Source organism: Bos indicus, chromosome X, assembly GCF_029378745.1.
Source record: "Bos indicus isolate NIAB-ARS_2022 breed Sahiwal x Tharparkar chromosome X, NIAB-ARS_B.indTharparkar_mat_pri_1.0, whole genome shotgun sequence".
NCBI lineage: Eukaryota > Metazoa > Chordata > Mammalia > Artiodactyla > Bovidae > Bos > Bos indicus.
The window spans coordinates 51495759-51508551 of record NC_091789.1 but is presented as its reverse complement, the minus strand read 5'-3'; positions in this window follow the sequence as shown (position 1 = coordinate 51508551).

Below are 12793 nucleotides of genomic sequence, written 5' to 3'. Positions count from 1 at the left end.
GCAATCTTTACTGGGCTACTAGATCTCAGGGAGGCTGATCTAAATCCAAACTAAACTGAATGGTGAGATTGAATCTACTGATACTTTAATTTGAATTGGCTCAGAAGCTGGAGATGGTTAACATTTGCAATTTGAGTCACCATTGAACTCATCTACGAGGAACTAAGAAAGGAACAAAGCAGAGAAGCAGTAGTGGGAGCAGTAAGCATCTCCTATTAAGAGTACTGGAATTAGAATTTGTTATTTTACTGTCTTCCAGTATGACCATTTTTACAGAGTCAGTATACATCTCTGATTTGTAAGTGAGCTCTGGGCTTAAATAATGTCCATAGAATCATGCTAGTCTGTTAACTTAGCTACGTTCTCAAAAAGACTCAAAGAGGAAGTTCGTTTCTGTTCAGTTCAGTCACTCAATCATGTCCGAATCTGTGACCCCATTGACTGCAGCACGCCAGGCTTGCCTGTCTATCACCAACTCCAGGAACTTGCTCAAACTCATATCCAATGAGTCAGTGATGCCATCCAGCCATCTCATCCTCTGTCATCCCCTTCTCCTGCCTTCAATCTTTCCCAGCATCAGGGTCTTTTCCAATCAGTTGGCTCTTTGCATCAGGTGGTCAAAGTATTGGAGCTTCAGCTTCAGCTTCAGCATCAGTCCTTCCAATGAATATTCAAGACTGATTTCATTTAAGATTGACTGGTTTTATCTCCTTGCTTTCCAAGGGACTCTCAAGAGTCTTCAACATAACAGTTCAAAAGCATTAGTTCTTTGGTGCTCAGCTTTCTTTATGATCCAACTCTCACATCCATATATGACCACTAGAAGAACCATAGCTTTGACTATAGGGACCTTCGTTGGCAAAGTAATGTCTCTGCTTTTGAAAGGCTGTCTAGGTTTGTCATAGATTTTCTTTCAAGAAGAAAACATCTTTTAATTTCATGTCTGCAGTCACTGTCTTGTAGTGATTTTGGAACTCAAGAAAATAAATTCTATCACTCTTTCCATTGTTTCCCATCTGTTTGCCATGAAATAATGAGACCAGATGCCATGATCTTACTGTTCTGAATGTTGAGTTTTAAACTAGCTTTTTCACTCTCTTTTTCACCATCATCAAGATACCCTTTAGTTCCTCTTTGATTTCTACCATAAGACTGGTGTCATCTTCATGTCTGATGTTCTTGATATTTCTAGCCAGAAAAAAATGGTGGAGGTATGATAGAACAAGAATAGTGAAATGTTAATAATTATTGAAGCTGGATTATATGTTCATGATGTTTCACTATTTTCTGTAATTTGGTGAAATTTTGAAAATTTCTTTAATGAATAGCTACTGGTGGTGTCATCTGCATATCTGAGGTTATTAACATTTCTCCCTGAAATCTTGATTCCAGCTTGTGCTTCATCCAGCCCAGCATTTTGCATGATGTACTCTGCATATAAGTTAAATAAACAAGGTGACAATATACAGACTATATGTACTCCTTTCCCAATTTGGAACCAGTCCACTGTTCATATCCAGTTTTGAGTATTGCTTCTTGCCCTGCATACAGATTTCTCAGGAAGCAGATAAGGTGGTCTAGTATTCCTATCTCCTTAATAATTGTTCACAGTTTTTTATGATTCACACAGTTAAGTGCTTTAGCATAGTCAATGAAGCAGAAGTAGAGTTGCTGCCTTCCAACTCAATAAATCTTCAGGATTTACTGTGTTCTTCAACCCAAGCACTGAATAATCCGAATTTTCTTTAGTTATCGAAGCCAGGTAAGATTGCAATGCAAATTTGCCTGGGAGAATTATATATATTCATTTAGAAAACTTACCTTTCAACCTCTAGCTCTTTTAGTGATTGGGATAAATTTGAATGTTTTTCCTGAAATGTAATTTGTATAATTTACCAATTTGAATCTTCTGAAAAAAGTTAATCCCCAGGAACAAAGTGTGTGTGTGTGTGCACATGTGTGTGTGTAGTCTATGTAAGACTATGTATATATAGTCTGTGTATGCTTTCCCATTAAATATATAAATTGAAACCTTTAAGTGTGAGATTCCTAATGCCACTGTAATGTCTGGGGATGAGAAGTGAAAGAGAGAGTGGAAAAGAATTGATTGGGCTGGTGATATAATGTAGGGAAGCATAGGGAACCAATATTTACTGCATGTTTATGCTCTATTAGACTTTATGCCGAATGGTTTACATATGCAGTATTATCTTATAAACTATGAAAAAATATTGTTTTCATATTTTAGGTGAGAGTGTGAATAATTTGTTCAAAGCCACATTGCTGGAAAATAAGTGGTCAAGCCAAATGTGAATTCATATCTGTTACTGTGAAGTGTAATGTGACAGTCGCTCATCACATTCCTTATTATATATATATTTTCATGTATATATATATAATCTAGCTTCAACTGAAAAGTATCATTCACTTGGAAGTTGCTCACATTATTTAATTTGTGCCTCAATAGCTAGAGTCTATATTTGAAACTGGGCAAATCATTAAAATGATTATTCTGTTAATAACAGTTAAAAAGTTAATTTAAAAAAAGTGAGCTGGATTAGATGCCAGAGAGCATAAATACTTTACATGAATTATTTCATTTGTTCTTTACCAAAAACATCATGATGTAGATAACAGTGCTTATATGAGGAAACAAACTCAGAACGGTTAACTGACTTGTCTATGATCACACAACTGTTAAGTGTCAAATCAGGACAAAAACTTGGGTCTGTTTGGCTATAAAGCTCAACTTCTTCGCTACTACTCCTTCAGGCTTTTCTAAAATATTTTTTAGTTAGCTGTACAGTAAGCTAAAGTCTGTGCTTGAAGGATTTCTGTGCAGCATTGTTTTCTCTGAGGGCTTTTAACGTGTGCACTGTTAGAATAAGAAATGATGCCTCAGCCTGTAAATTGATCCTGTTTGGGAATCCATAATGAAGCACCATGAGCCCAGTGGGTAGTTCTTTTTCTTTGTTAATCCTTAAGCATACCTCACTCCTACTTTAAAGTTTTGGTATCCCCAGCACTGAGCTCAATGTCTTAACATAGCTGGGTCACTTGATACCTATTTGCTGGTTAGTGTGAAATCTAGACTGGCACTTCTATGAACTAAATGGAGATGGAAGGGTGGTCATGGAGAGTCCCTGCCGGCCTCTGTTTTTTTTTTTTTTTTTTTTTTTTATAAACGTAAGTATGAAAAGTAGAAAAAAAATTAACAAGAGGCTTTGAAGTGGGACAGAAGCAGCAAGAGGAGCTTGTCATAATTATTAAAATTACTGGAAAAAAGGAAAATGACCCTCATTAAAAGCTGCAAACTTCTTACTGTCTTGCATAAATGAAGTTTAAAGGTTTCCATTTCATGTGGCAATTCAAACTGCTTTTCTTTAAGTAGGCACAGCAGTGCCTTTCCATGCAAAAGGCAGAACCTCTAAAAGTTGGGCTGCTCTTTGCCCTTTCAAAAACAGAAGAGATTGAAAACTAATCACTTTGGAAATTAAGAGCTGATACTTGGTATTCATTCTAAGGACACCAGAGGTGGAGAGGAAGCCATGGGAAACCTTTCCAGCCACCCATAAAGCCACTGGAAAGCTGAGACTTTGGGAACTGTTTTTAGAAGGTTGGCTCCCTGGTTAATAAATCCCCAAGACGAGAATAATTGATGCTGTCTTGGCTGCTACTTATGTAAGAATTTTCTGTTCAAAGGATCTGTGCCATGAAAGACATAAGCAACATTAAAGGTTGCAAGCCGTTTTAACAAAACAAGTTTGGTAAGAGAACTGTCAATAACAGGCACAGGCGAATATGTTACAGCTTGAATCAGGCTCGAGCCAGTCTGACTGCATGCTGTTCTCCTCTACAGATGGGGCAGCACTTGGCAAAGCTGACATGGATTTGGAATTTAAAGCTATGTAATGATTTCAGTATTTCGTTTTCCTGCAAATCACTAAGGATGATTCAAAACCAAACCAGATGGCCACGCAGCTACTGTGGAATATCAGCTACAGGCCAACCTTTTATTTTTCTTCAGAACATTACCTCTTACAACAACTTTAATTTCTAAAGTGTCTTAAATGCAGCAAAACACACTTCATTGGGAGAGTCTATAATGTGCCTCTTTTTCTTCCAACTACCTTTAGTTTTCTCATGAAGAGCTGATGCCTCTCAGAACTCAGAAAGCCAGCATGAACATTCATAGGCTAGGGAACATAATATTCATTGGGAGTGGGTTGGAAGGGGGCCTTTGTTAGGATTGCACTGTGTCGTCTGTTTTTTCCACTTGATTTTGTCTTTAAAACACTGCAGGAATAAACACAATGAAGACAACTATAAAGCTGGGAAAAGAGATTGTAGCAGGCCAAGGAGCCTTTAAAACATTGTTTTGTAAAAAGTTTGTAGTCCAGAAACATGATAGCCCCAGACAGACTTGTGATGTGTGCCTTTTGTTTTGTGTGTGTTGTTTTATGTACTCTTTCATTTCTCTTCAGAACCTTTTCCAGAGATTTTCTCTAGAAAATCTCTAATTGCTAGCAAAGTGATCCTATATTGGCTTCCCCTTCCTTATTTTAACTTTTAAATTTTTGAAATAATTTTATTTACTGAAGAATGGTAAAAATAGTAGGGAAAGTTCTTGTACATCTTTTACCCAGCTTCCTTTCATGTTAACACCTTATAGAAATGAGACAGACTGGCACCTGGGACCCTTTACTGTAGTGTTGCAGCGCTTGCACCTGGACATACCTCTCCTGGAGCAATAAAATACAAAGAAACTATATGGTACTAAAAATAACTGCATGCATGTGCAGTTAGGGCAAGTTCAGGACAAAAGATACAAAGAGACCATCCCCCTGCCAAAACAATACGAACCAACCAACAAACAAAAAACAACTGCACTTCTGAAGAGCCTGGAGTAAAAGCAGGATGCTTCACATGCCCCCTGCATACAATACCATGTAAGGGATGGGCAAAATACCTAAGCCTTTCCTCTGGCCCAACCCCTGGACACACCTCTACCCTCATCCCAGGAACAGGCTTGCCCCTCTTTTTCAGAGAGTGAATAAACAAAGGTACCTGTTGTTTGTTCTCACTCACCTCTGCTGCTACAGGGGCCCCAATAAAATCTTGCCTGGATTTCTTGTCTGGCCTGTAATAAATTTCACTGGCTGGGGAAAACCAAGAAATCTGTTCAGTAACAGAACCATGGTAAATTTATCAAAACTAAGAAACTGACATTGGTGCATTATTATTAGCTAAGATTTAGAATTTCCTTGAATTTCACTCGTCTTCCCACCAATGTTCTTTTTCTGTTCAGGATGCAGTACAGGATTTCACATTTTAATTAGTCATCATGTCTCCTTAGTTTCCTCTAGTCTGTGGCATTTTGGGGAGGTCTTTCCTTGTTTTTCATAACTTTGGTATTTTTGAATACTGAGCAAGGTAGTTTGTAAAATGGTTGATTTGAAATTTCACTGATGACTTCTTATGATTGGACTGGAGTTATAGATTTGGGGGAAGAATACTACAGAGGTGAAGTGGCCTTTTTCATTCATATTATGTTAAAGTGAACATGATATCAACTTGATTTATCACTCATGATGTTAAAAAGAAGATCATGTTCTTTCTTAAAAATGTGTACCTGTATAATGGGTTGTTTTGGTAAGTGGCTAACTGATCAAAGTACAAATTTCAGTGCTTGACACTTGGTAAATATTTTTTTTTCTTTCCTTTCTCCCTCCCTTCATTCATTCATTCAGCAGCAATTATATATTGAGTCAGCCAGTGCAACTAATGTGTCAAGGCTCTTTATACACTTATTTTTTTCAGTAAACAAATATTTATTAAATGGTGATTATGTCCAAGGATGGAACTAGAGCAAGAAAAGTGAGGAATTTGCCTTGGATACAAAGTTTAACTGTAGCAGTAAACAATTGCTAGTCAAAATCAGAGTAGTCTATTCTTTGAACATAGGTATTAATGGCTAATCAGTAAGTTTCATCAACCTTGATAAAATTGACATTCATCAGATCTTTGCCACTTAGCAAATATAAGAACTTGGGCTGGCCATTGAACTCTCTAAGTCCCCAATTCTAGAAATTCAAAATGAAAACAATGGTAATACCTACCTCATGGGATCTTTCTGTGAAGATCAAATGAGATATGACCAATTATATGATTGACCAGTACAAGGCCTGGCCTTTAGTAATTATTCAATTATTGGTGGTTGTTATTCTCATCAAAACAACAAGAAGCAGTTAATTTAAACCTCTCTTCTATTATTTATAAGATTCTATCTTGTCTTATTCACTAGTGGAGTCAATCAGATAGATTACCTTACCAATTGAAGACATCCATGTAACAACTGCTGCTGCCAAAAACACAGCCAGCAATCAGCCATATAATAAATGTTAAGAATATGTTAGCTTCTTTTATCATAGTTTTATTGTTTATTATTATTATTATTCCCTAAAAGAGTAAAATGGATCCCAACTACCAGCACCTACAGAGCATTCCCTTAGGAACTGTGAGTGTCTGAGATTTTACCTTACTTGAAAGATGCTACAGTTTCATGTACGCTATAAAAAGACATAGAATTGCTGAATCAGAGACAAAGGACAGAATATCAACATTTCCTTGCATTGGTTTCCTGATTTGCAGTTCTCACATGGCAATATAAAGAAGGTTAGGTGATATCTGAGCATGGAGTGGGTTGGTTACAGGAGTGGAATCCTGGGCTTAGGGAATTAAAATCTTTAAAAAAAAACGATGGTAAAGTATATTTGTCCCAGAAGGTGATACCATATCTTTTAAGATTGTAAACTGTACAAACATCCTTGTAAAGATAGTTTGGAACAAAGGCAGTTAATGCCTTTGCTCACCAAAAGTGCAGAAACAAGATATCTATGAAGAATTGTGTCACTACAGGAAATTGACATTTGCCCAATCTTATCTGCTCCACCAAGAAAGACAATTTAAATAGGAAAAAAAGCCACCAAGGCAGGCATTTCCTAATTCATTATCCCCTCTTCTGATTTGTTTTTAAAGTCTACTTATTCTGTTAAGTAAATCTAACTAGATTCTTAAGATGACACTCTGACCTCTCATTCGGAATGTATTCCAGAACAAGAACACCTGTTCTCTTGATACTGATGTGATTTTTACCTGTATGCTGAGATTTAGATTCAGCTTGGACCCTCTTGCCTAGTCTAACTCCATGGACTCTTACCACGGCTTCATTACTTGGCTGTTGCAGTTGGTTTCCTTTTTCTAGTGTGAGCCAATGTCTTGAATTTGACCTCAGATTTGTTCTCTAGATTGATTAATGGGCTAATTTTCAAATTGTTGTATTTGGGGACTGAGCTAAAGCTTTTTAGGGAATCTCAATTTACATATGGCCTGAGATTGACCTGGTCTTGTCTCAAGGGGAGATTGGCTTCCCCATCCTGTGTGTGGGCTCTGTGTGGAACAGCTCAGAGCCTTTGAGGGAAGGTGTCCTTTTGGTGATAAACCAGGGAGAGATCCAGGCTCAGAGCTTGTTCTTCAGGTTCACCTTAATGAAGCTACGGTACCCCTCCACCATCAGCAGGGCCAGTCTAAGGGCCAGGCACATGAGGTAACTCTTCCCCATGCACTACAAAGTCATCAACATTACCTCTTACTTCTACTCCTACACTTTCTCCTTGGAAGCTAGCCAATGCAAGCAGTCAACTATAAACATCTTCCCTTTGTGGGGGTCTGACATCACAGACCACTAGAAATCTCTTTAATAGGACCATTAATTGGAATCTATAAAACACATGCTTTTGTACTTGATCTGGCTGCAGATGAGATACAAGTTCACAAGTGAAAATGTTAGAGCTGTCATTTATAAAGGTAGTTCCATTTTTTCTTACCCTGTAAATTCACAGTCAAATAACAGATTTTTATATTGGACTAAATGTAATAGGTTTTGGTCTTAGTCTGTAGGCTAAATCCCAGTGAAAGTTAGAGTTAAATCTATATATTTGTTTCTCAGTTACACAAAGAGAAAAGAATACCACTTTTTGAATACATTGTTCCCAGGGAGTATTATCTTTGAAGACCTGTCTACTTGGTCAGTTTTTAGAAATAAGAGTAACAATACTGGAAATGACTGTTTCCTTCTATGTCTTTGAAAAACTGCAAAGAGCAGAATGTCTTTGTAGTGGTGAATAAAGACATCTTTGGCCTATTGTTAATGAATGGTATAACGAAACTACCACTAGAGATTGTTGATCATATTACTTACTTATAGCATCTTAAAACAGGAAAAGACCCTAGAACTCATTAGGCATAGCCTTCTTGTTTTTATAGAAGGTAACAGTAAGAAAACTTGTTTGCTAAGGTCTTTGTGACCCCATGGACTGTATGTAGCCTACCAGGCTCCTCCGTCCATGGGATTCTCCAGGCAAGAATACTGGAGTGGGTTGCCATTTCCTTCTCCAGGGGATCTTCCCGACCCAGGGATTGAACCCAGGTCTCCCACATTGCAAGCAGACGCTTTAACCTCTGAGCCACCAGGGAAGCCATATTACTCAATTATAGCATCTTAAAACAGGAAAAGACCCTAGAACTCATTAGGCATAGCCTTCTTGTTTTTATAGAAGCTTCATGGGAAATAGATAGGGAAACAGTGGAAACAGTGCCAGACTTTCTTTTTCTGGGCTCCAAAATCACTACAGATGGTGACTGCAGCCATGAAATTAAAAGACGCTTACTCTTTGGAAGGAAAATTATGACCAACCTAGATAGCATATTCAAAAGCAGAGACATTATTTTGCCAACAAAGATCCGTCTAGTCAAGGCTATGGTTTTTCCTGTGGTCATGTATGGATGTGAGAGTTGGACTGTGAAGAAGGCTGAGCACCGAAGAATTGATGCTTTTGAACTGTGGTGTTGGAGAAGACTCTTGAGAGTCCCTTGAACTGCAAGGAGATCCAAGCAGTCCATTCTGAAGGAGATCAGCCCTGGGATTTCTTTGGAAGGAATGATGCTAAAGCTGAAACTCAAGTACTTTGGCCACCTCATGAGAAGAGTTGACTCATTGGAAAAGACTCTGATGCTGGGAGGGGTTGGAGGCAAGAGGAGAAGGGGACGACAGAGGATGAGATGGCTGGATGGCATCACTGACTCTATGGACGTGAGTCTGAGTGAACTCCGGGAGTTGGTGATGGACAGGGAGGTCTGGCGTGCTGCGATTGATGCGGTCGCAAAGAGTCGGACACGACTGAGCAACTGATCTGATCTGAACGGTCAGAGAACTTGTTTGCTAAGGTCACACAGATAAAAACTGCCAGAACCAATATTTATAATTGTTTCTTAATTCTATGAAGTTAATTGGTTTGTTGTAGGTGTTCCATAAATAATTATTGAAAGGATAAAGGAATAATTGAAATGCCTTACTATATATCACCCTTTCTATGTGAATGATTCTTGTTTTAATAAAGTATAATATACATACTGAAAAGTTCACAAATCATTAGTGCAAAACTAGAGGAGTGAATTTTTAACAAAGTGAACACACTCATAAAACCACTACTGAGATAAAAACACCTCAGTTGCTACTCCCCAAATTGCTATTGTGATTTACATTCCAATTTACTAGCTTTATCCCCTTTTTGAAATTCATATAAATGAAACATATATTATATGCTCTCTTGTATCTGTTTTTGAGTTGAATATTATCTGAGATATTTAACTGAATTATTGGGAGTAGCTCTAGTTTATTCTCATACAATATTTCACTATATGACTGTTGCAATTCATTTATCCACCCTACTATTTGTGGATATTTGGGTTGTTTCCAGATTTTAACTCATGAATTACTACTAAAAGCACTCCCGTTCATTTCTTTGTTGACATTTTGCCTTATTTTGAATAAATCAAATATTTTTATTATTCTACTTCACCCTCTCACTGCTTGCCATTTATGTACACTTATACCATTTTTTTAGTAGTTACACTAGAGAGTACATCATATGTTTTATAAACACTAATATAATTTAGTATTTGGGTATGTTTCAGATAATCATAGGACTTTATACTTTTAATATTTATAATAATATAATTCTAATTGTATTTTCCATATTTGATTTATTATCATCATTTATTTTAATTACACATAGATTTTTAAACTCTGCAAGTGGGTATTATTATTATTTCATATAGCCAATATTGATTCAGATTTATCCATACATTTAACCTTTCAATTACTTTTTGTTTCTTCTTAAATTTCTATGTACCCATCTGGGATCATTTCCTTTTCACTCAGGATCCCCTTTGGGGTTTGTTTTTGGTGTAAGCATATTGGCTACACAATCTGTTTTATTTATCTAGAAATGTCTTCATTTTGCCTTCAGTTTTGAAGGCTATTTTTTTCTGGTTTTAGAATTCTAGATTAGTTGTTATTTTCATTCAGTATGTTTAAGATATCATTCCATTGTCTTCTGCCTTCTGCCATTCTGTTGAGAAGTTGGCTGTCAGACTTGTCCATTTAAAAATGTATAGCAAAAACCACTACAATATTGTAAAGTAATTAGCCTCCAACTAAAATAAATAAATTTAAAAAAAGAAAAAAAATCTAAAAAAAAGTACTCTTTTTCTTCTGTACCTGCTTTAAGATTTTCTTTCTTTTGATTTTCAGTAAATTTACTAAGATATACCTAGATGTGTGTTTCTTGGTATTTTTTTCTGCTTAACATCTGAAGCATTCTTTAACTCTGTGGTTTGATGCCATCAATTAACTTTAGTAATTTCTTGATCATTACTTCTTTAAATGTTACATCAGTCTGACTTTTCTCTATTTCTTCTCTAAGATGACCATTAGATATATGTGAAGCCTTTAAAAAAAAAACAGATTCTATATGTTTCATATACATTTCCATATTTTTCATTCTTTATTCTAATCATGATTCAACATGGGTATTCATGTTTGTGCTCAGATCCTATTGACTGTGGCCCACCAGGCTCCCCTGTCCATGGAATTTTCTGAGGCAAGAATACTGGAGTCTGTTGCCATTTCCTACTCCAGGGATCTTCCATAGCCAGGGATTGAAACTGTGTCTCTTGGATCTCCTGCATTGGCAGGCAGATTCTTTACCACTGCACCACCTGGGAAGTCCATTTTCACATGAATATTTCTTACTAATTTATCTCCTGGTGACTAATCCTCTGCTTAGCTGCTTTCACTCTTCTATTAAATCCATCTTTGATTGAATATTATAATTACGTATAAAAAATTATAGGAGATTCCCTGAGGTCTCAGTGGTAAGGAATCTGCCTGCAATGCAAGAGATGCAGCAGGAGCTGCAGGCTCGATACCTGGGTCAGAAAGATCCCCTGGAGATGAAAATGGCAACCCACTTCAGTATTCCTTACTGGAAAATCCCATGGACAGAGGAGCCTGGTGGGGCTCAGTTCATGGGATTACAAAAGAATCAGATATGACTTAGCAACTAAGCAACAAACAACAATGAGAAACTGTAGAAGTATAATGTGATATTTTTCTTGAGAGAACACACTCTATTTTTTGACAGGTAACCAGAGTAGGAGTTGATTATCTTAATCCATTCATGAGCTGAGCTGAATTAACTCTAGATTTCAAATACTATAAAGCATGGTCTACTTCTTGTTTTTTGTCACTCCTAGGGTCTTTGTCTCAAGGGGTCCCAATCTAGCCTGGTGAATTTCCCAGAGCTCCTCCTGTTTTGAAGGTATTGAACTCCAAATTTGTCTACCCAGATCCATTAAGTAGATGATAACTTCACTTAGCACTTCAGCTCATCTCTGATCAGATTAGTTTCTAGCTCTGTGCAGTATAAGAATTAACAAATAATCCCACATATACAGAATACTGGTCTCACCTCACTGAGTTTCTCTTCCCTCTGAGATTTTGACAACCTCAAGCCCTGCTTACCTTGGAAGTTCTTTTAAACATTTAAACAGATTCCCTTTTATATTTTATCTAATTTTTTTTAAAATGAGATGCACGATACTGGATGCTTGGGGCTAGTGCACTGGGACGACCCAGAGGGATGGTATGGGGAGGGAGGAGGGAGGAGAGTTCAGGATGGGGAACACATGTATACCTGTGGTGGATTCATTTTGATATTTGGCAAAACTAATACAATTATGTAAAGTTTAAAAATAAAATAAAATTAAAAAAAAATAAAATGAGATAGTTCACTACTACTACTCCCAAACTCTCTAACGTTATCTATTTTGACTTACAATGGAAAGCCTCTAATTAAATAATGTGAATAGGGTTCCATTACATACTTATTTTGATGCATGTGCAAAAATTATTCTTGCTGAACACTGAACATACCATGGATTTGTGGTCATTATTTTATTTTACTTTTTAAGATTTAAAATTTAAACATTTCAGTATATTTATTTATGTGCAAATTCTTGTACTAATATAAGCAAGTTGGTAGTAGCAGTTGCCATGATTTCAAATAAGATTCTTGCACAATGTTTTTATTCTTTCTTAAAAAAAAAAAGTTCTTACTATTGTAAGGGAAAGAGCTGAAGACCTTAAGTGAGTAATTAAGTTGTAATAAAAATTCAACAAAAATGTAGCTTAAGCCAAAAGGATTTTATTGGCTCATATAACTACTATGTTCAAGAGTGGATTCTGGCTTGGGGCCCATCTGGAACAAGGGACTCTTAAGATGGTGCCAGGACTTCCCTGGTGGCTCAGACGGTAAAGCGTCTGCCTACAATGCGGGAGAGCCAGGTTCAATCCCTGGGTCGGGAGGATCACCTGGAGAAGGAAATGACA